At 42.9% G+C, this 24750-nt stretch overlaps 1 protein-coding gene across 2 annotated transcripts in view; it reads left to right on the forward strand.

Moving 5' to 3' along the window:
• Positions 1-354: 354 nt before the first annotated feature.
• The window catches only part of LOC140719130 (protein phosphatase 1 regulatory subunit 29-like), a 509863-nt gene continuing 485467 nt past the window's right edge, over positions 355-24750 (forward strand). For both annotated transcript variants that reach the window (XM_073033529.1, XM_073033528.1), the window contains exons 1-2: positions 355-463; positions 3252-3426. The gene's annotated coding sequence lies outside the window, so the exon portion shown is untranslated. The remainder of the gene's footprint in view (positions 464-3251; positions 3427-24750) is intronic.

The raw sequence follows: 24750 nt of genomic DNA on the forward strand, positions 1-24750 counted from the left end.
ATAAAATTGCAGCTTGCTGCAGGAGCTCCAGGCAGCAGCATCAGCAGCAGACTTCTCTCTGTGCATGCATGGATGTGTATGCGTGTCTGTGTATGCAGGATACCCAATATCAATGTGAATATATAGACACCTATGTATGTGTGTGTCTGGAGCAGAAACACTAGAGAGAGAGAGAAGGAGAGAGAGGGAGAAGAGAGAGAGAGAGAGAGAGAGAGAGAGAGAGAGAGAGAGAGAGAGAGAGAGAGAACGAGAGCGTGAGAGCGAGCCAGCCAGCCAGCCAGTGAGACTATAAGTGGAGTTAGCTGTTCAAGCGCAGAACCAACCAACGGCACTGCAGAAGTCACAGCAGCTAGATTCTACTCAGTCCTCCAAATTTCATTTAAGGGGATTTTTTCTTTCACATGTTGGCAAGAGGAGCCATTTGTGGGTCATCCCTGAAGATGGAAGGAGCCTTTCTGCTGAGGTATGACACATTTTTAACCTTGCTTCCTGAGGGGGGAGGTAAACAAAATCTGTGTGTGTGTGTGTGTGTGTGTGTGTGTGTGTGTGTGTGTGTGTGTGTGTGTGTGTGTGTGTGTGTGTGTGTGTGTGTGTGTGTGTGTGTGTGTGTGTGTGTGTGTGTGTGTGTGTGTGTGTGTGGACCTGAACCGTTAAGTTAGCTCTATTTTACAATAAAAGGGATGGTTTGTGATTCAAAGGATCCAGTAAGGAACAGGAGCATTCTGTACTGGGAGAGAACGAAGGAGAGAGAGGAAAAAAAAACGTGGTTAAAAGCAGAGAAATAAATCATCAGTAGAGGGTGAGGAAAATAAAAGCAATATAAATTTGTCACCATTATCTGACGTGGAATCTATTTGGAAATGCTGGCTGCTCTTCAGTCAGACGTTTCATGGGGGACCAAACATTTGGTGGATTGAAATTTGCAAGTCTTCAGGGCTTTTGAAACTGTGGGTTCTGCACCTTTGCAAGAAGTGGTGTGTGTGTGTGTGTGTGTGTGTGTGTGTGTGTGTGTGTGTGTGTGTGTGTGTGTGTGTGTGTGTGTGTGTGTGTGTGTGTGTGTGTGTGTGTGTGTGTGTGTGTGTGTGTGTGTGTGTGTACCCATGATATTGATAAATGGAATATTAGTATTATTGCATTGTATGACTACCAAAGTAAGCCCCAAATCCCACAATACTTAATTTAAGGGCTTGCCTGATGATTGCATGGGTGAAATATATTGCAGCAACCTTTTTACTCTGTAATTAAAGGGCATAGCCTTGCAATGGAACTATGCATTTAAGAAAATCACTCAGATTTACGGAGTTAGAATTTCTGTCCAGGAGCTTTCATTTCTTACTGACAGTCAGGACTCGATGTCTGACTAGAAATTCAGCTGACAGTGACCTACAAATAGGCAATGTATGAATTTGTAATATGGAGCTGGTATGTTTATCAGGCCATTCATTCATCTTTGCAGTCACGATGTATTTGGGAATAATGTTTGTAAAGTAATGATTATGGAAATAGAGCTAATATATTGCACTAATCAGGAACAGAGTGAATACATCAGTATTGGCTGCGCGTCTATATAACTATATATGTGTTAACTTGCAGTATATAACACAGGTAGGTGGCAGCATGCATGGATGCGTGGCTGGAGACTGTTGCATGTGTTGTTAAGAAATCAGTATCGTATTGTAAGTATTTAGACAAGATGATATAAACAGAGGTGTTGAATAACAGGGAAACATAGGTCTTTATTTATATGGTATTGATACGGACGAATGCAGAAGCAAACAAATATATACAGTAGCTAAAATATAAAGTTAATAAAAAATCAATTTAACTTGAGCTTGAATGTTAGAATCGGTTGGAGACAAGGTAATAGCATCGAGTTCTTTAGTATTCTGCTTTAGTTAGACCTCCTGATCTGAGCCAGTTAAACAAATTTGCAAAGCTCTGCACAGCTGCATAAGGGAAATCTTGGTTTGAATGTTCTGATCTATAATGCATGAATATTATGAATCACGATCCAAACTATCAGTCTGTTTATGCTTACATGTTTGCACTTGCATCTTTTTATCGCATATAAATGAGGGCACCCAATAAATTTATTGATTATAGTTTGATTAGCCAGCTAACTATAAGGTGACAGAAAACTTATTGGATCCGTTTTTTATGTAGGATGTTGTGCAAATTTGCAGGAAAAGTATCATTTATTAGATCTACATGCAATATAGAGAGGTTATCACAAGTATTTTGTCATGCCTTTCAAGCCAATAACTACCTACTGATGGATACAAAAAATATGCCTCCATTAATGGTTCTGAACTCTAATTTCACCAATTTAAACATCTCTTAGCTTATTCAGTAATTTATTTTCTTATGTCTTTTATCTGTATATTCACTCTTGGAGAATTTACCCCTAATTTTCTCCCTATTCTGTAGTCTCTCTCTGTAGTCTTTTTCTCTGGCGTCTAATACAAATAAAATCTTGTATTCGACTACATTCCTTTCAAGATCTCAATGCACGTCGCCACTAATCTTTGTCTACCCTGTAGTATTATCCATATACAGGAAAATTCCACTATTTCCTCTATCTATTTCTCTATTTCTATCTAGGCATCTACATCTACGGTACACTCAGTGGCCACTTTATTAGGTACCTCCTTTATGCTTGCCACTGAGTGTATGCTTGTGGTCTTCTGCTATTGTAGCCCATCCACTTCAAGGTTTGACGTGCTGTTCATTTAGAGATGCTGTTCTGTACACCACTGTTGTAATTTGTGGTTACTGTTGCCTTCCTGTCAGCTTACATCTGACATCTCTCATTACTAAGGCATATTTGATCACAGAACTGCTGCTCACTGGATGTTTTTTTTTTGTCTTATGAACCATTCTCTGGAAACTCCAGAGACTGTTGTGCGTGAAAGTGCCAGGAGATCAGCAGTTTCTGCGATACTCAGATCACCCCATCTGGCACCAACAACCATTCCATGGTCAAAGTCACTTAGATCATATTTCTTCCCCATTCTGATGTTTGATCTGAACAACTGAACCTCTTGACCATGTCTGCATGCTTTTATGATTGCTGCCACATGATTGGCTGGTTAGATATTTGCATTAAAAGCAGGTGCACAGGAGTATCTAATAAAGTGGCCACCAAGTGTATTTTCTCAGTCTGTGCGCATGTTCTTTCTTTAGACCTTTTATTTTCTCTTTCTCCTCATATCTCAGGTTTTACCAATCTTCTGTAAAATGCTTTTTTTTAGAGTTGAATCCCAGCATCTCGACTGAGTCGCAGATCAAATAGCGCAAGGACCCAAAATTCTGTGAAAGAAATTCAATATATTATTAAAGGAAACAGTAAGAGGACCAAGGGATTTTAATCTGCTGTGATAGGAAGCCCAAGGATATAATTGGTTTTGAGCTTAAATAATCAAGAAGGTAAGAGACATTTTAATATATTGTCCATATCTTTGCCACAATTATTGATTTATATACACAGTCATTATATTTTCTTGAATGTTGGAAGGACAATTATTCCCCAGCTATTATACATCAAAAAATGTTTTAATGCATAACTATTGTAACAAAAGGCTTTTGCTGGTTTTCTCCAGACGTGCTTCATGTAGACAGTGTAGACAATGTTACAACTTAATCTTTCATGGTGTGTTTTAAATGAAAGTGTCAATTGCCAGTGAGTTTTTCATCGGTCATCGGGAAATACCCTACGTGGCATTTCTGAGGCTAATTGCCTTTCACTTGACGTTGGGAAATCAGCTGAATTTTGTGTTTTATCCATTTAGTAGTGAAGCAAACCCCTGGCTGTGAAGTGTCGTTAGGTAAAGAGTGAGATAGCCTGAGAGGTGAGAAGCTTTCTGCTAAGAGATGAGCCAGATGGTCTGTGATTAAAGGCTACATCCAAGCTATCTGCCACTTACAGGTGGGCAGCTGAGCATTTATTTTTATGCTGCGAGTTCTTGTGCTCTGGACCTTGTCTAAAAGGGTGGTATAAACAGATTCAATTATGATTCTCAAAAAAAAAAGGATTTGGGTAGCTAGTTCAGGTAAGGAATACAAGGAAAGGTCAGGGAATTTGGCCTAAATGGATTGTCAATGTGATGGGCTTAATGGCCTTCTTGTCTATATAATTCAATGACTGGGTGATTGCAATTGGGGTAATCTCACGTCTCGTGACCATTCTTTTCTTATTGGGATGTCTTAAGATCACCCTCTGGACATGCATACCTGGGCATGCGCACCTGGAATTGCACACCTGCCCCTACTCGCCTTTTGTTGAGTAGGGTTGCTAACTTCCAGGGACTTTTGAGGTATCTCCAAGATACAAAGATCAAACTCCTAGCAATTGGCATGGAAGATTTGCCTACTGACTCTATGTTGGAGCAATCCATTTAGGTTTCACTCACCTATCTTCACCCTAAAGCCTTGAAAATTCTTTGCTTTCCAGTTTTGAACCTCCATTCTCTCCAGGGCAATGCATTTCAGACCCTAACCACTCAACACATTAATGAAAATGCTTTATTCCCATGTTTCTTTTGGTTTTTTTGCTAGTTGCCTTCATTCTGTGTTTGCTGGTTCTTGATCCCGCCAGATTCTCCTCACCATCGTAATCATTACGTGCCGTGTCATATGACATGGGCGGACATAATCTTGACGATGATTGTCCCTGGCAAGCCTTTCTACAGAAGCACTTTGCTGTTGCACTTTTCTGAGCAGTGTCTTTACAGATTAGGTGACCCCGGCCATTATCAATACTCTTCAGAGGATTGTCTGCCTGGTGTCAGTGGTCACATAACCAGGACTCGTGATGTGCACCAGCTGCTCATACAACCATCCACCACCTGCTCCCATGGCTTCACATGACCCCTGGGGGGCGTGGGATGGCTGCAAAGCAGGTGCTACACCTTGCCCAAGGGTGACCTGCACCTTACACCCCCTTTGGAAAAGACATATCACCATCTTGTCAATCCAAGTTTCTCTTCATCTACCCCAACTGAGCACTTTATGTTTTGACTACCTCAAACTGAGCCTCCTCTGTCCCAAGGAGAAAGAGGCAAGAGGTACTAGGGGAGTTAAGGTGTTGAGTGTTAATATTAAGTTTTCCTTGAACATTTCCAACTCTTACTAACATAAATATGGGGGATGGGGGAGCTGGAGGTGAGAGGTCGATGTTGAACCCTCCAGCAGTATATCCAGTCAGCTCCTACCCATTCAACCAAAGCAGGCTGTGACATACAGAAATTAATCCTGCAAAATCAAGACAGAGAAACATTAGATGGCAGACTGGAGCGACTCACAATCTGAAGCAGAAACTCAGAGGGTCGGTAGTATCTGTGGACAGAAATGGACAGCTGAGTTTCTGATGGTATTTTCACTCTCCTCTTCCCTGTTTACGTATCAGCCCTCCTCACCTAGATTCACCTGCCACATGCAGGTCTTCGGATTTTCATTCGGATTTACTGATCACATGTATGTTAAAACGTACAATGAAATACGTTGTTTATGTTAACAACCAACACACCAAAGGATGTGCTGGGGGAAGCCCGCGAATGACTACATACATTCCGGTGCCAGTATAGCGTGCCCACAGTCTCCAGCAGAACCGCACAGAGCACAACAAAGCAGAATGCTATAAGGAAGAAAACAACAACAGCAAAACAAGCCTCAGTTCTTTCTCCCACCCACACATTTCGTTCCACCACCTCCACCCACTGCTTTATACTGATTATCTTTTAGTCCAAATGAAGGGTTCAAATGTCACCTGTTTATTTCTCTCCGCAGATGCTGCCTGACCCATAAGATCATAAGACCATGGTGCAGAATTAGCCATTCAGCCCATCGAGTCTGTTTCATCATTCCATCATAGCCGATTTATTTTCCCTCTCAATCCCATTCTCCTGCCTTCTCTCCATAAAATTTGATGCCCTGACTCATCAAGAACCTATCAACCTCTACTTTAAATATACTCAATGACTGGGCCTCCACAGCCATTCATAGCAATGAACTCCACAGATTCACTACCTTCTGACTCAAGAAATTCCTCCTCATCTCTGTTCTCAAATGACATCCTTCTATTCTGAGACTACACCCTTTGGCCCTAGACTCTCTCATTATAGGAAACGTCTCCACATCCACTCTATCTCGGCCTTTCAATATTCAATGAGAACTCCTCTCATTCTTCTAAACTCCCTCGAGTATGGGCTCAGAGCCATCAAATGCTCCTCTTGCATTAACCCTTTCACTCCAGGAAGGGTGAATGACTACAGAGCATCTAATGTCATTTCCTGTACACAAGTTTAAAGGAGAATAAAATAATTGTCACTCCAAACACAAGCAGCACAAAAAAAGCACAATAAGTTAGAGAACATAATAATAACAAAAACACAGTAAATATAAATACACAAGACAGCTTATATGCACAGATTGATTGTATGTCCATGAAGTGACTCTAGGCACAGGAGTCTCTGTACATAAGGGGACTGACAGGAAATAATAATGTAGTTGGTGGCTGGGTATGTTGTGGGGTGGATTAGTGGGTGGAGGTGTCGATCAGCCTTACTGCTTGGGGAAAGTAACTCTTTTTAAATCTGTTGGTCCTGGCCTAGATGTTACATCGCCTCCTCCCTGATGGGAGTGGGCAAACAATCCATGAGCAGGGTGGGTCGGTTCCTTCATGGTGTTGCTGACCTTTCCAAGGTGCCTTTCTGTATATACTGATGGTGGGTAGGCTGAAGCTGGTAATGTGCTGGGCAGTTTTGACTACCAGTTGTAAAGCCTTCCTGTCTGCCGCAGTGCAGTTTCGGTACTATGCAGTACCGATGTACATCGTCTAGATCTCTTTAGCCTCCTCAGAAAGTAAAGGCTTTGCTGAGCTTTCCTGATTGTCAGAATCAGATTTAATATCTTTGGCACATGTTGTGAAATCTGTACATATAAAATTAAAGAAGTAGTGCAAATAGAGAGCAAAAGTGAAAGATACTGAGCTAATGTGCATTGTCCATTCAGAAATCTGCTGGCGGAGGGGAACAAGCTATTCCTAAAACATTGGGTTTGTGTCTTCAGGCTCCTGCACCTCCTCCCTGACGGAAGCAATGAGAGGAGGGTATTTCTAGGGTGATGGGGTCCTTAATGACAGATTGTGCCTTTGGGGCATTGCCTTTTGAAGGAATCCTCAGTGCTGGGGAGACTAGTGCCTATGATGGAGCTGGCTGCATTTGCAACTTCCTGCAGCTTATCCTGAACCTGTCCATACCGGACAGGGATGCGACCAGTTAGAATATGTAGGATGTGATCTAGGACCACAAGAGGCTGTGCGGGATGTGCACTCACAGGAGTTTGAAAGCTACGAGTCCAAGTTGGAAGTTACTTCCGGTAAGTTTTTTTAACTGAAGGAGGCCAATAAGTCGAAAGATAGGTTGAAGAGAACGTTGAATATGCAAATGAGTTCATTCAACAAGCATGAATGAACTCATGAATGTACGATTCAGTTTAGTTTGCTAAATTATCCTGGGAGTCAATGGACTCAATAACAATTTGCTCCTTCGCAACCCTATATTATTGTTGATGAGTTTCTCAGTATTACCATTCTGCTAGGGGCAGGTTCCGGGAGAAAGGGAGGTTTGGAAATCTGTTTAATTGGTTAAATGAATGGAGGACTGCAGTTGCTGACATATGAGGCAGTGATTTAATTGAATAGCTTTTATTATGTCAGCTGTTGTATTGCCTTCTTAAACATACTGACAGGTATTACTGAATCTCCATCAACCATTGACGATGCCTACTTGCATTTGACATTTACATATTCTACCATCATGCTATGTATTGGATGCAAAGAGAATCAGAATCAGGTTTAATATTACGGCACATATCGTGAAATGTGTTGTTTTGAAGCAGCAGTACATTGCAGTAGTTAATTAAAAATATATCAAGTACAATAAGATACGTATACAAATAAAATAAATAGAGCAAAAAGAGCAAAAGTGAGAGAAAAAATTATGGTGATGTAGTGTGCATAGGTTCATTGTCCATTCAGAAACATGATGGTGGGGTGGAGGTGAAGAATGTGATTATCCCAAGAACATATTAATGAAGAAGGAATACACTTGCTTTTCACATGGTATGCAAGAAAAGGATGGTTCAGGCGTGTGCTCCATTACTGAGGCATGCTTTCAAGGTTTCCTTACCAATCATTCTGACTTTTTAAATCACTTTTTTTTTCAGTTTTGCTAACTTGCTTTCCTCACTTCAGCAGTAACACCACCAAAAGCTGGCATAGATCTTCTTCTTGTGCGTTGCAAGATTGTATTGCCAAATGTGTTGTGATCTGGGTCCATGCCTGCACATATTAGGCTGGATGTCAAACGTTTCATTTGTTGCACCATAGAATCCGTAGATCTAGCATAAGACTATAAGACACAGGAGCAGAATTAGGCCATTTAGCCTGCCCTACCATTCATACTTGGCTGATTTATTATCCCTCTCTACCCCATTCTCTTACCTTTTCACAGTAACTCATGATACCCTGACTAATCAAGAATCTATCAGCCTCTGCTTTAAATATATCCAACGTTGGCCTCCACAGCCGTCTGTGACAATGAACACAGATATTCTGACCATAAATTCCACATACCTGACTTAGATCCACACCCCTAGATGCCCTCACTCAATAGAATCCAAAAGTACCTCACCCACCCCACCTCTCCCTCCCACAGCCCAGCATTCACAACCTTGTAGTGGATATTCAATAGTTCCAATATTTCAGTCCTGATGAATGATGATCTTTACTTGTCACAGGTAGACTGAAAAGCACAGTGAAATGTCATGTCTTGTGTCAACGACCAACACAGTGCATGGAGCTGGGGGCATCTCACAAGTGTTGCCAAGCCTCCTCAGTGACCACTTTATTAGATACCCCCCATGGTCTTCTGCTGCTGTAGCCCATCCACTTTGACGTGTTGAGCATTCAGAGATGCTCTTCTGCACACTGCTGTTGTAATGTGTGGTTATTTGAATTGCTGTCGCCTTCCTGTCAGCTTGAACCAGTCTGTCCACCCAGAATGGCCACTCACTGGATGATTTTTGTTTCTCTCACCATTCTTTGTAATCTCTAGAGACTGCTCTGTGTGAAAATCCCAGGAGACCAGACATTTCTGAGATACTCAAACCACTCTGTCTAGCACCAACAAACATTTCACAGTCAAAGTTAATTAGATCACATTTCTTCCCCATTCTGATGTTTGGTCTGAACAAAACTGAACCTGTTGACCATGTCTGCGTGCTTTTATGCATCGAGTTGCTGCCACATGGTTAGTCGATTAGGTATTAGCATCAACGAGCAGGTGTACAGGTGTACCTAATAAAGTGGTCACTGAGTGAAAATAGTTTGATAGTAAAGTTACTTTGAACTTTGAACTCTGAATCTCAAGTAGACATCTCCATTTATCATTGGGCAGGCAAAGAAGTGAGCGACTAGTGAATGTGACGTTGTGAAACTGATGAGGGAATGGGTTTGAGGGGCTGAATAGCCTGTTCCTGTCTAATTTTCTCAGCAGCATGGTGTCTCCCTCAGTCCTCTGCAGCTCTGAGTCAAACCTGACTTTGTCGATGGTGTATATCCTTCAAAATGGAAGGTTACTCTCAGTGGCTTGTTTGTGTTGGAAGTGTTGTTCTAATGACGTAGGATGTCTCCCTACAGGCACATGTAGACCCAGAGATCATCAAAGACAGCCCAGTTGCATTGGTCCTCAATACAAATCGTCTGATCTGTGTCAGTGAGAGAGCTGCAGTGAAGGGGCTCAGAGCTGATTAAAGCATGGGATTCCAGTTACTCTGGCTCCCTCGGCAGTATTGCTCAGTCCTTCAATTCTGATTTTCTTGTTAAAGGACATCCCCTGATAACTTCAGACTTGGATCTGTACCTGAGCAGTCCATCCCAGGGCTGTGTTGGCAAAGCTTGTCTGGCTGTCTAATTGCCTCTACGTCAGGGAAGGGAACATCAGTCAGACTTTCTGCTCCTGTCAGCCATTCTGTAATCAATGTTGGAAAGTGTGTAAGACCAACTGTATTTGTGGAAACAAACGTATGTTTGTGTGAGCATATGCATTTACTTTCAGATGACTGTGTCTCTGGGGCTATGTGTGCGTTAATTGGAACTTGTGCACAAGGGCACACATGTGGAGGTGTGAATGCATGTATGTGTCGATACATGTGCACTTAAGTATACATTCTTGTGTCCACATTGAGTGAGGATTAGAGTAGGCTTGGTTGACCGATTAACCCATTTGTGCTCCCCCACTGCACTCGCAGCAGGCAAAACAAGGCAGCTAGTGGCAGGAGAAAAAGGTTGAGCTCTGCTGAAACCTGAATTATCTGAGGAGAATGGCTGAAGTTGATGGATAGGAAACGAACTCTGGGAAATATTAAACAAATATATACAACAATATAAGCTAAGTGTATTAAAACCCACTACTGGAAGTGACTCAAAGGCTGTAACTCAATTTGGCTCTGCTGAATTTTGAGAAGTTGCTTGAATTTCAGTTTTGTGGTTAACGACATCAGAGCCCTTTGAGTGAATTACAGCCTTGTGCTCAGCTCCCAGTTATCTGCAGCCACGAGTATAATCCACGCAGCATAAATAAGAGAGCGCAAACATCATAGAAAGATGAGTCACCAGATTACTCCCTGGCTCAGCAAGTTTATTATGAGGAGCTGAGTCATACAGGCCAGGGAGATTCCCGGCGTAATCCTAAGGCTTCTTTGGTTACTGAGCCCCAGTTGGTCTGTTTGTTACGGCCCCTCTGCAATTATCCTCAGTTACCTGAGTTAGACAACAAAGACAGCTTGCAATTTTATGCTGCTTTTAACCTCTTCAGGGGAGCGTAATCAAACAAAATTACCGAAGCCAAGAGAAATGGTTTGTATCGAAATTTCTCTCTTCACAGAAGCCGCTTGACAGGCTGAGAGCTGGCAGCATTTTCAAATTTATTTTCAGATTTCAGCAATTCTGGCTTTTTTGACACAAGAAATATTAGAACCGATATGTACAATGACCAAAGAAGAAGTTTTTTCTTGAGTCTCCTTCAACTCCGGAGTATTCAAAGTGTAAAGGAACCACATGCACTCAGTGTTTTAGGAGCAGCTTCTTACCCTCTGCCATCAAAGTTCAAAGTAAATTTATTTTCAAAGTTTGTATCTGTCACCATATACTACCCTGAGATACCACACTGGTTCAGGAGCCTGTGGTTGTAGGGTAATAACTGTTCCTCAACCTGGTGGTCTGGGACCTAAGGCCTCCTTCCCGTTCAGATTTCTGAACAGACCATGAACCCATGAACACTACCCCACCAATCCTCTTTTGTACTAGCTATAGTAATTTTTGAGTCTACCTGCCACAAAACAACACATTTCATGACAGACATCAGTGAGAATAAACCTGATTCTGAATCTGAATTTGTGTGGAATTTCTGTGGAGATGTGAGGGAGACAGTGAAAGTTTCCTGGGTGGAGCATGGGACAAGAGACAGAGAGACAGAGAGAGAGAGAGATCGGTGGAAGTTCAACTGAAAATGGCTAAAAACAGCTGCACTCTATTCCACTAAAACCAACTGCAGGTCACTTCACTAAATGTTACAGATTTCCTATAGAAAGTCTGATGGAACATTTAAAGCCTTCTCTGTTCTTTCTGGTAAGATAGCGGCATGCTTGGTCACAGCAGCCTGTCCGGATCCAACAAGTGGTGGAAACGTTGGTCTTAAGTCCTTTTCTTGTGATCGCAGGGTCCTGTTGCACATTGGTAATAATGTGAGTCTGTTCATTTGGTGAGACCGATGGAGGGGCAGCTGAGCAGCCTCGGACTGCTGCGTGGATCAGGCCTTATCCTCACCTGTTACAGCCACCCAAGGGAGGAGGCGCTGGAAACAGTATGAGAGAGAAGAGGCATAGCGGGCATGCTGGTACCTGTGCTGGGTTGTAGTTGGCCCCTGCCGGCCGGCTCTCTCAATGGTGCTGCTCTCCAGTATTTGCTCCCTGGAAGATGAGCTGGATTTGACCCAGCGCAAGACAAGCTGATCTTCCCTCATCTACCATTGACCCAACACAAGATGAGAAATTGCTGCATGCTTGTTCTTGCAGAAAAATGGCTCCAGGACAACATCTGATGTCCTATCAATCTTTGTCTGTGCCACTCAGGGACTTGTGCTAATATTATTTTGTGTTTTGTGCTGTGTGTGACTGGATGTACTGTGTTGTGCACCTTAGCCCCATAGGAATGCTGTTTCGTTTAGTTGTATACATGTGAAGGGTTGAATGTCAATTGAACTTGTACTTAGCTGAGGGCCATGCTGTTGGTTGGGTAAGGTGACAAGAGAAGTTTATTTACCAAGGCAAATGTAGATAGGTGCAATACAAAAAATGCAGCTACCACAAGGTAAAACTAGGTAGATGGATCCCATGAAATGCTGGCGGATCTCAACAAGTCAGGTAGCATCTTTGGAGGGGAATGAACATATGACATTTTGGGCCAAGACCCTTCATCAGGGCTACAGGATCTTGGCCCAACATGTCAGAAGATAGGGTCTATCCATGAATTACCAGTTAAAAGAGGGTGCACTCCGAAATCAATAAAATAACCAGAAGAGAGAAGTAGAGACCAATTCAAAATACTGTGCATTGCAATATCTAGAAGATGCCAACTGCAATCATGGTGGAAGCAGTTTCAACAGGATTCACTGGAGAAATGTGTGAAGTGGTATAGCGTGCAGGAACTGGAGAGTGCCAGTAACTAGGTTAGGATCTTTTGAATTAATTGAGGAGTCTGGGTAATGTTAACTCATGCTTATCCAAGCAAGCTACCTCTGGGCTCTATTTCCAATCTCCTAATATTCAGTAAATAAGAATAAAAACTTGATTATAGTTATTCAGACTGTTGAAAAGCGAGCAATTTTCAGCAATGAACTGATAATCTACTCATCAACATGTAGCTTGTTGGTCAGGTATTCAGGTAGAGTGGCTCAGTAGGAAGCAGTTTCTGATGTTGTGGAAGAGTATTGGTTCAGATCCCAGTCCAAGTGTTCACACTCAGTAGTTCAGGCCGAAAGCTCGGTGTGAGGGAGTGTTACAGTGAATGGGATTCAGGTCAAACATCTACACTCACTTTATCAGGTACCTTCTGTATCTCCTCTACCTGATAAAGTGGCCACTTAATGTATGCTTATGGTCTCCTGCTGCTGTAGCCCATCCACTTCTCGGTTCAACATGTTGCATGTTCAGAGATGCTCTTCTGCACACCACTGTCGTAACGTGTGGCTATTTGAGTTACTGTTGCCTTCCTGTCAGCTTGAACCAGTCTGGCCATCTCTCATGTTAACAAGGCATTTTTGCCCACACAACTGCTGCTCACTGGATGTCTTTTGTTTTTCACACCATTCTCTGTAATCTCTAGAGACTGCTCTGTGTGAAAATCCCAGGAGACCAGACATTTCTGAGATACTCAAATCACCCTGTCTGGCACCAACAAACATTTCACAGTCGAAGTTGTCTGAACAACAAATGAACCTCTTGACCGTCTCTGCGTGCTTTTATGCACTGAGTTGCTGCAACATGAGTGGCTGATTCAATATTTGCATTCATGAGCGGATCTACAGGTGTACTTAATAAATGGCCACGGCAGGGGTACATAAATAATATATATACTGTACCTATATAGCAATATATATTCTGTAGGTAAAGCTTCAAATTAAAAACTTCTGATCAATCAGCAACTCTTAGAAATAAAACAACTGCATTTTCACTTTTAGTTATAGAACATAGAACAATACAGCAGAGGTACAGGCCCTTTGGCCTACGATGTTGTGCCAAGTTAATTAAATTAGTAATTAAATGTCTTACTAATCTCTTTTACCTACACAATGTCCATAACCCTCTATTCTCTGCATACTCATGTGCCTCTCTAAGAGCTTCTCCCCCCCACTCCTGGAAGCATACTCCAGGCAATCGCCACTCCCTGTGTACAAACCTTGCCCTGTACATCTCCTTTGAATTTACCCCCCTCACCTTGAATGTGAGACATTACAACCTGGGAAAAATATACCAGCATTCTACTGGATGCATACGAGCATTCGAGCGTGCAACATAGGAGCAGATTTAGGCCACTCAGCCCATTCAGTCTGCTTCACCATTCCATCACGGCTGATTTATTACCCCTCTCAACCCCATTCAGTTTTGGTCTCCAAATTTGAGGAAGGACATTTTTGCTATTGAGGGAGTGCAGCGTAGGTTCACGAGGTTGATTCCTGGAATGGTGGGACTGTCATATGTTGAAAGATTGGAGCGTCTGGGCTTGTGTACACTGGAACTTAGAAGGATGAGAGGGGATCTGATTGAAACATATAAGATTCCTCAGGGATTGGACAGGCTAGAGGCAGGAAACATGTTCCCGATGTTGGGGGAGTCCAGAACCAGAGGCCACAGTTTAAGGATAAGGTGTAGGCCATTTAGAACAGAGTTCAGGAAAAACTTTTTCACCCAGAGAGTTTTGGATCTATGGAATGCTCTGCCTCAGAAGGTAGTGGAGGCCAATTCCCTGGATGCTTTCAAGAAAGAGTTAGATAGAGCTCCTAAAGATAGCAGAGTCAAGGGATATGGGGAGAAGGCAGGAACGGGGTACTGATTGTGGATGATCAGCCATGATCACATTGAATGGCGGTGCTGGCTCGAAGAGCCGAATGGCCTACTCCTGCACCTATTGTCTATTGTCATTCTCCTGCCTTCTCTCCATAACTTTTGACACCCTTTCTAACTGATAGAGTATGGCATGATAGCACGGTAGTATAGTGGTTACCACAACGTTCTACAGTATCAGCGAGTCAGGTTCAGTTCCTGCTATCGTCTGCAAAGATGTCTCTCATAATCTTATAAACTTCTATCACATCTCCCCTTAGCGTCCATCACTTGGGCGAAAACAACCCAGGATTGTCCAGTCCCAGAGGACATTGTGTCTATGGAATGTTCTGCTGGAGGAAGTGGAGATGGTCCATACACAGCAGGTGTGACTGGCTTAGATGGGCCTCTTGTTTGGCTTGGATGTTTTGAGCTGAAGGGCTTTTCTTCTGTGTAGTATTATGCTATCATTCTCTGATTCAAGTCGCTGTTTCAGAAAGAAAGTTGCAAATTTCTGCTGCCTCCTTGCTGTGGCAGGGTTTCCAATCTTCACACCCAGAAGGTCTGGCTCAAATCTTTACACCGTGACTGATGGCTCTTAATTCACCAATTTACTATTGAAGAATTTTAAAGAGACAACCTAACTCTCACCTCTTGCCATTGAGGAGGAATTTCTTTAGCCAGGGGAAGCTGAACCTGTGGAATTCGTTGCCACAGACAGCTGTGGAGGCCAAGTCATTGGGTACATTTAAAGTGGAAGTTGATAGGTTCTTGATTAGTAAGGGCATCAAAGGTTACAGGGAGAAGGCGGAAGAACGGTGTTGACAGGGATAATAAATCAGTCATGATCGAATGGCAAAGACCTGATGGGCCAAGTGGCCTAATTCTGCTCTTACGTCTTATGGTCTTACGGTCTTTGTTTTTGCCTTTTGCATAGAGGTGAAACTAGAGGGCATGCAGGATTAACATGCTTGGTTTGAAAGGGTTTTGGTTTCAGGCCTACAGTGGCAGGACAAGTGTTACTTGCTCTTTTTCTCGAGCAGAAGTTTCCCCGTTACTTGGTCACAACTCCAGTGTGAAAGTCACTTTGTACAGCTTCAGGCACAAGGAGGTTTCAAGGTACTCTGTACTAAAGCTGGGGATATGGAAGAAGAAATCAAATTATCTGCCTGAAGTGGCATATTTGGATTCTTAAAAAGTAAAGGAAAACTAATCAAAAAATTGCATTTCGGTTCTTTCATAATCTAAAGCACTGAAGTGCTTCTTTGAATGTTGCCACTATAGAAGCATTAAGAAAAGCTGCAGCAAACCTTTACACACAAACTGCAACTGAAAATCAATAAAACTGCAGAGGCTGGAAATCAAAGTAGATGCAGAAAGTGCCGGAAATACTCTGTAGGTCAGGCAGCATCCGTGGGAAGAGCAAAAGAATTAGTGTTCAGGCCCAAGAAATGATTTGGACTTTACGTTTTAACTCACTTTTGCTTTCTGTAAATCCTGTCTGACCCACTGAGGGTTGACAGTATGTCCTCCTTACATCCCACAAACTGCAGTGATGTTATAACTAAATCTTTTTTTTGAAGAGTTATAGAGCACAGAACAGACCCTTTGATCTAATTAGTCCCCCTGAACCTGTTGCATCATATACCCGACCTAATGCTGTTAATGAAACAGTCTCAAATACCTTCTATGGCAGCTCATTCCATACCCTGACCACCCTCCAGGGCATCAAAACATGACATCAAAAGGTTCATGGATTCCAACTTGGTCAGGCAGAAAGACGACTATGTACTTAGAACTACAAAACTTTGTTTAATAAGACAGAACAGAGCAAACATTGAAATATTTGTCCAGGTGTGCACGGACCCCTCACACTGCAGCACACCTTACCCGATCCTCAGGGCCCTTTATGACCAGCTCATCAGTGAGGTCTTGAGAACTACCTCAAGCCCTCGAACACTATTTTCACGGGCTCAAAACACCGAACCAGAACGATCCATCACATTACGAGTCCCACCCCTGTGTTCAATGATCCCAGAGCTGTACTCCCACGGTAGTGTTATACTCCGTGGTCACTCGCACCATCGCAATCGCTAAATAGGAGGAACTGAAGAGAGAAAAGGTGAGGGAGAGATAATAATTGACAGAATGGGGAGAGGCAGTGAGGAGGACAGATAAAAGTGATTGTACTCCGCATTGTTGATAATTTGGGTGTCTTGACAATATCTAGAGCTCCAGAACTTCTGTGCAGTTGTGAACCACCATCGCCTCTCCTCCTCTGCCCCCTGGGTTCACAGCTACTTATTAGGAGATTTTGAACAAACTTGGGTTGTCTTCTCTCGAGCAGTGGAGGCTGAGGGGAGACCAGATAGAAGTCCAAAAGATTGAGAGACGTAAATAGCAAAGACAGCTGACATCTTTTTCCCAGGGTCGAAATGTCTAATTCTTGAGGGCATGCATTTAAACTGAGCAAGGTTAAGTTCATCGGAGATGTGCACAGCAGGTTTCTAACACAGCAAGTGGCACATGCCTGGAATGTTCTTCCAGGGTGGCAGTGGAGAAAAATAAGAGAAAGATTTTAAAAAGGCTCTTAGATAGGCATATGAATGTGCAGAGAATGAAGACATATGGACATTGTGTGTAGGCAGAAAGTATTAGTTTTTTTAGGCATTTAGTTACTGGTTTAATTAGCTTGTGCAGCTAAATGATAAAGTGTAAGATCATAACAAGGTAGGTTGTGAGACCAAAAGTCTATCTCATATATAACCATATAACAATTACACCACGGAAACAGGCCATCTTGGCCCTTCTAGTCTGTGCCGAACGCTTACTTTCACCTAGTCCCACCGACCTGCTCTCAGCCCATAACCCTCCATTCCTTTCCTGTCCATATACCTATCCAATTTTACTTTAAATGACAATATCAAACCTGCCTCTACCACTTCTACTGGAAGCTCGTTCCACACAGCTACCACTCTCTGAGTAAAGAGATTCCCCCTCATGTTACCCCTAAACTTTTGCCTCCTAACTCTCAACTCATGTCCTCTTGTTTGAATCTCCCCTACTCTCAATGGAAAAGGCCTATCCACGTCTACTCTATCTATCCCCTCATAATTTTAATTACCTCTATCAAGTCCCCCTCGACCTTCTACGCTCCAAAGAATAAAGACCTAACTTGTTCAACCTTTCTCTGTAACTTAGGTGCTGAAACCCAGGTAACATTCTAGTAAACCTTTTCTGTACTCTCTCTATTTTGTTGACATCTTTCCTATAATTCAGTGACTAGAACTGTACACAATACAAATTTGGCCTTACCAATGCCTTGTACAATATTAAATATTTTAAATATTAAAAATTTTAAATACAATATCTTATTGTACAAGAGGTCCATTCTAGAGTCTGATAACAGTGGGATGGAAGTTGTCCTTGAGTCCGGTGGTATAGGCTTTTGTACCTCCTGCTCAATGGGAGAGGGGAAGATGAGGGAATGTCCGGAGTACGTGTGGTCTTTGACTATACTGAGGCACAGAGGCAGTGAGGCTGTGAGAAGTGTAGATGGGTCTATGGAGGGAAGGCTGGTTCCGGTGACGTGCTGAGCTGTGTCCACAGCTCTCTGGAGTTTCTTGTGGTCATGTGCAGAGCAGTTCCTGTACAAGCTGTAATGCATCCAGACAGAATGTTTTCTGTGGTGCATTGTTAGACATCAGTAAGAGTTAACAGGAATGTGCTAAATTTATTTCGCCTCCTGCGGAGATAGATGATTTGGTGAGATTCATGTTTACCTCAGTGGCTTTTCTCTGCAGTAACTCCGTATCCGTTGAACTTTTTGCAATACTGAAAAATCCATTGATTTCTGTTTTGAATCCTCAGCATCTGTAGCTCACAGCCCACAGGCTAGAGAGCTCTCATCAAAGGCACACCAGCCACAAACTAGCAAGAGCAGGAAAGCCAGTGCACTGGATTTGCCTGGAGTATCTCAGCAATATCCCTCTCAGCTGGCTCCCGCCTTTTGTAAGTGAGCTCCTCTTTCTTGTGTGTTGATGCTGCGTTTGTCACATTAATGCCGATCTGTTGGTAATTGGAAGTCTGCAATAATCCCTCTGAGTTTCATCGTCCTGTTTGTCTTGATCCAAGCCTAATTCCTACAAGTCAGCCCAGAAAGGCAGCATTAACGCTATAAAAGAGGAGCCCAATCTCCTCCAGAGCCAAGGTTTTGATTCATCAACCTGAAATAGTAATTTATGAGAAGTTTTACCTTTTAAAGCAAAGTTTAATATCTACTGTATTGACAAAGAGTACAGGTAATATTAGGGCTTAAAATGCATTTTTTATTATCTATTATAGAGTTTGTTGTCATATTCAATCCCATGTGAATGCACACGGTGCTATGAAAGGCTTCTTCACATGCACATAACTTCAGATAGGCAACATTCACAAGAAGTAAATCATGCATAAACTATGCACAATTTTTACAAGGGAATACACAATTGAAACAATCAAAACAAAGTCTATTGTAGTTTTGGACGTAGTGTTGCTATACTGAGGTAGTGATTAAGGTCGTGCAGTTTGGTTCAAGAATGGTTGAATGGAAGTAGTTGTTCTTGAACTTGGTGGTGTGGGATCAGGCTGCTGTACCTCCTGAAGAAGATACAGAGGTGGGTGGGAGGGAGGAGGGAAGAAGTACAAGTTGGCAGGTGATAGGTGAAATGAGGTGAGGGGAAGGGGGATGAAGTAAAAAGCTGGGGGGTAATAGGTGGAAAAGGTAAAGGGCTGAAGAAGAAGGAATCTGATAGGAGAAGGCAGTGGACCATGGAGAAAAGGAAGGAAGAGGGGCACCAGAGGGAGGTGATAGGCAGGTGAGGAGAAGAGAAGGGGGTAAGAGGGGAGCCAGCATGGGAAATGGAAGAAGAGAGAAGGGAGAGAGAGGAGAAATTACCAAAAAGACATCTATGTTTCTGCTAGCAGGTTGGAGCTATTTAGAGGCCGTTGTTGTGCGAAGTGTTCATTGTGTTGCTCTGCTGAGGAATGACATTTGAATGGTTGGGCAAAATAATGTTCATTTGGAAGGATGGCAATGAATTAGGATATTTAATACACTGTGTAGAACAGGAAGAGGCAAAGGGGATTTCATGGCTGATATTGTGTAATCTGGTTAGTACTCCTTCCTCTAAACCACCCCCATCCCCACCTTCTTATTCTGGCGATGTCACTCTTTCTAGTCCTGATGAAGGGTTCGAAAAGGATGTGCCTTCCAAATTGCTTCCAGAAATTCCAGCCATTGCTGCTCTGTCATTATCCATACCAGTGTTCTTTTCCAATCAATTCCTCTCTCATGCCTCTGTAATTCCCTTTATTCCACTGTAATGCTGTTACACCTGACTTTAGCTTCTTCTCAAATTTCAGGGTGAGTTTGATCATACTATGATCATTTTCGCCTAAGGGTTCTTTTACTTTAAGCTCTCTATTTAATTCTGGTTCATTGCACAACACCCAATCCAGAATAGCTGATACCCTGGTGGGCTCAAAAAAGTCATCTCATAGGCACTCTTGAAATTTCCCCTCCTGGAGTCCAGCACCAACTTGATTTTCCCAATCTACCTGCATATTGATGTCCCTCATGACTATTATAACATTGCCCTTTTGGCATGCATTTTCTATCTCCCGTTGTAATTGGTAGGCCACATCCTTACTACTATATGGGGGTCTGTATACGACTCCCATGAGGGTCTTTTTACCCTTGCAGTTTCCTTAGCTCTATCTGCAGTGTTTCAACATGTTCCCACCCTATATCATCTCTTTCTAATGATTTGATTTCATTCTTTACCAACAGAGCAACACCACCCCTTCTGCTTTCCTGCCTATCCTTGGACATTTAGCTTCCAGCTATAATCTTCTTTCAGCTATGATTTAGTGATGCCTGCAACATCATACCTGCTGATCTGCAACTGTGCAGCAAGTTCATCTACCTTATTCCATTAACTGCACATGCTCAAATACAACACCTTGAGTCCCATATTCACCATTTTCAATTTTGTCCACCCTTTACGTTGCAACTCACCCTCTAGGCTGCAATTTTGCCCTATCAACAGCTTCTCCTCACTACACAATGCCTCTGTTTGTAAACCAGCTACCTCATCTTCAGCACTATTGTCCGCCTTTCCTCTAATACTTCTTGCATTGAAATATACTATATGCAGCTTAGGACACTAGTCGCACAATACCCAACCTTTTGATTCCTAACTTTGTCCGAGATCTTACCAACATCTTCCTCCACAACCTGTCCACTAACTCTTCTGGCACTCTGGTTCCCATCCCCTGCAACTCTAGTTTAAACCCCACCGTGCAGCATTAGCAAACCTTCCTGCTAGGATATTAGTCCCCCTCCAGTTTAAGTTCATATCATCCCTTCTGTACAGGTCCCACCTTCCCTGGAAAAGAGCCCAATGATCCAACAATCTTATGCCCTTTCTCTTACACCAATTCCTTAGCCACTGTATAATCTTCCAAGTTCTGGCCTCATTAGCACATGACACAGGTAGCCATCCTGAGATCACAACCCTGGAGGTCCTGGCCTTTAACTTAGCACCTAACTCTGAACTCCCTATGCAGAACCTAGTCACTTGTCCTACCCATGTCATTGGTACCTACATGGACTACAACTTCTGGCTGTTCATCCTCCCATTTAAGAATGCTGAAGACTTGATCTGAAATACCCTGGCCCTGGCACCTGGGAGGCAGCATACCATCTGGGAATCTCGTTCTTGCCATGTCTGTTCCCCTAACTAATGAACCCCCTATCATCACAGCATTCCTCTTCTCTCCGCTTCTTTTCTGAGTCACACTCAGTGTCTGAGACCCGACCACTGTAGCTTTTCTTTGTTAGGTCATTCCTCCACCCACCCCAGTCAGTATCTGAAGTGATATACCTGTAGTTGAGGGTGATGGCTACAGGGGTACACTGCACTGGCTCCTTAACCCCTTTCCCTTTCCTGACTGTCACCCAGTTTCCTGTGTCCTGCAGCTTGGGTGTAGCTACCTCTCCATATGTCCTGTCTATCACCCCCTCAGCCTCTTGAATGATCCAGAGTTCATCCAGTTCCAGCTCCAGCTCCTTAACGCGATTTGTTAGATGCTGCAGCCTGATGCACTTCTCGCAGTTGTAGTCGTCAAGGACACTGGAAATCTCCTTGCCTCCCCACATCCCTCAAGAAGAGCATTCCACCACCCTGCCTGGCACCTCTACTGTCCTAGCTGAGCAGATATAAAGAAAGGAACAGGGAAAAAAATGTAACCTAGAGCCTTTCTTTTCTTTGCCTCCTCTTACTGAAGCCTCAAAGAGTTAAAGCCTCAAGATCACCACTCTGACTCTGCCCACTCAGATGACAGCCACTGCGCTTGCCCCTACCTTCCCTTAATGAGCTCTTGCTAATCAATCCCAGACAATGACTGGTCATCTGTTGATCTTCATTGAATGGATAAAATTACATCCATTATTCCTCTGAAATATCACCTTCACTTCTATTTAGCTCCAATCACATTATGTGATTTTCCCCTAGCTTTCTTCTATAACCCATCACCAGCTGTCATTGTAAACCTGTAAGTCCCCATTTCAAAGGGTAACTAAGATTTAACCACAGAGGTAATTGACATAGTTATTGTGATGATGGAGACTCTGTTTCCATACTGGTTTATGCTGGGTCTCTGAAAAGCAATCCCAACAGCCCCATGGTCCCTATTCTTATATCTTTACAACCCCACAATCTACACTCAGTTCCACTTTATTAGGTACCCCTGCTCGGTAATACACATAACAGATCAGCCAATCATCTGGCAGCAACTCAGTGCATAAAAGCATGCAGACTTAGTCAAGAGGTTCAGTTGTTGCTCAGGCCAAACATCAGAATGGGGAAGAAATGTGATCTAAGTGACTTTGACTGTGGAATGATTGTTGGTGCCAGATGGGGTGGTTTGAGTATCTCAGAAACTGTTGCTATCTAAGCGTAATTCCTTCATTCACATCTCACCATCTGTTGCTGTCCACTCTGTGGAGATTTACATTTCCCAGTTGGGAAATTAGTAAAATGCTTATCAGGAGACAAGCAGCCAGGTTCCAGGAAGCCCTGAGAACAAGAGATGAATTGAGTTTACTTACGGGTGCTTCTTCAACGCTTTGTAAGAATTACATCTGACTCCAGAAGCTGTTGTAAGTCCCTGACGTAAACTGTGTTTTGGAAGCTGACAGCATCTTCAAAATGATCGATCGCTTAGCGAAATGATTATGCTCAAAAGGTGCAGGATCATAATGGTGTTTAAAACTTCCCTTAAAATTTAAACTCCCCGGTGTGCAGTTCCAGTGATGACCACTTTGTTGGAATGTGAATCATGGTCTTTGTACAAGACCATGACGTCCTCCTGGAGGAACACCACAAGGAGCGGGGACACATGAGACCACAATGCGCTGAATCTATTTTAGTTTCCTTCTTCTCATTAGGGTTGAGAGGATGATTTAATAGCTCTGCCTACACAGATTATTGCCTAGAAATTCCCCTTGGATGATTGCAGTGCACGTGTGAGCCAAACGTGCTGCCTGGCTCCATCATTCAATGCCATTGAGATGCATGGAGTGAATTTTGGAAGCAGACTGCACTGAGCGGCTGATACGTTTTAGGCAATAGAAACTATTTCCAACTGGAGGTAACAGATGCAATATGACTGGCAAAGGAACAAGAAAAGTTAATTTTATTCCTGAGGTGTTTGAGTTTGAAAAATTTGTGCCCCAGACAATAGAGAAGTGTCCAACCAAACCTCTCACCAGGTCTTTTTTGAAAGATTAGCTTTATTTGTCACATGTAACATTGAAACACGCAGTGAAATGCATTGTTTGCGTCAATGGCCATCAGAATTTGAGGATGTGCTGGAGGCAGTCTGCAAGTGTTTCCATGCTTCCAGCACCAACATAGCATTCCCACAACTTACTAATCCTTACTAATCCATACATCTTTTGGAATTTGGGAAGAAACAGGTGCATCCAGAGGAAATGCATGTGATCAAAGGAGAATGTACAAACTCCTTACAGACAGCAGCGGGAATTGACCTGTAATTACTGATTGCTGGCACTGCAAAGCATTGTGCTAGCTGTTACACTATCATACTGTCCATTAAAGAAAATCTGTCTCCCTTACCTGGTTTGGCTAGTATGCGATGGAGAGTGTTTTCGGTCGAGTCTCTTCATGGGGACATCAAAGATAACCTTTACTTGTCACGTCGGCACATCAAAACATGTGGTGAAATGCATTATTTGCATCACCAACTAACACAGCCTGAGGATATGCTGAGGGCAGTCTGTAAGTGTTGCCCTTCTTGTGGTGTCTATGTGACATGCCCACAAGTCCCTAACCCCGAACATACTCTTTGAAATATGGGAGGAAACTGGAGCGCCTGGAAGAAACCCACGCAGTCAAGGTGAGAACGTACAAACTCCACACGGACAGCTGGGGGAGTTAAACCCAGGTTTCTGGCGCAGTAAAGCGTTGTGCTAACCACTACGCTACCATTTCATCCCCTCAGAATGGTGAATGTGGCTCCACAGAGGTTACTTGACACACTGTGTTTTCCACCAGCAGATAGTTTTTTAGTTCAAGGCCAAGGACTTGAATGAATAAGAAATTGCACAGTTAGTTAGATTTCCTTTTGAAAAACATGGCTACCCACAAACTGCTTGGTTTCATATCTCAGGATTTTGACCATGACTTTTACTCCTGAGGAATTGTGCTGAGTCAGCCAGAGCCGAAACCTCAGTTTTGAATAGTACCTGGAGAAATATTCTTGATGCACTAAGTTTCCAAGACAATGGAATCAGGAGGACAGGCTACATGTAAGATTAAGCAGTCAGAACGATCCAATCATCAGTAGTTCACACCTCACCACACTCTTTTGACGTAACCTTCTGGAAAATTATCTCAGCAGCAGACGTCCATTAATGAAACTTTTTCCCATTGAATAAAATGGTGAGGAAGGCAAATGCCATGTCAGCATTCATTTCAAGAGGACTAGAATATAAAAGCAAGGATGTAAGGCTGAGGCTTTATAAGG

The sequence above is a fragment of the Hemitrygon akajei genome, chromosome 31 (genome assembly GCF_048418815.1).
Source record: "Hemitrygon akajei chromosome 31, sHemAka1.3, whole genome shotgun sequence".
NCBI classification, from domain to species: Eukaryota; Metazoa; Chordata; class Chondrichthyes; order Myliobatiformes; family Dasyatidae; genus Hemitrygon; species Hemitrygon akajei.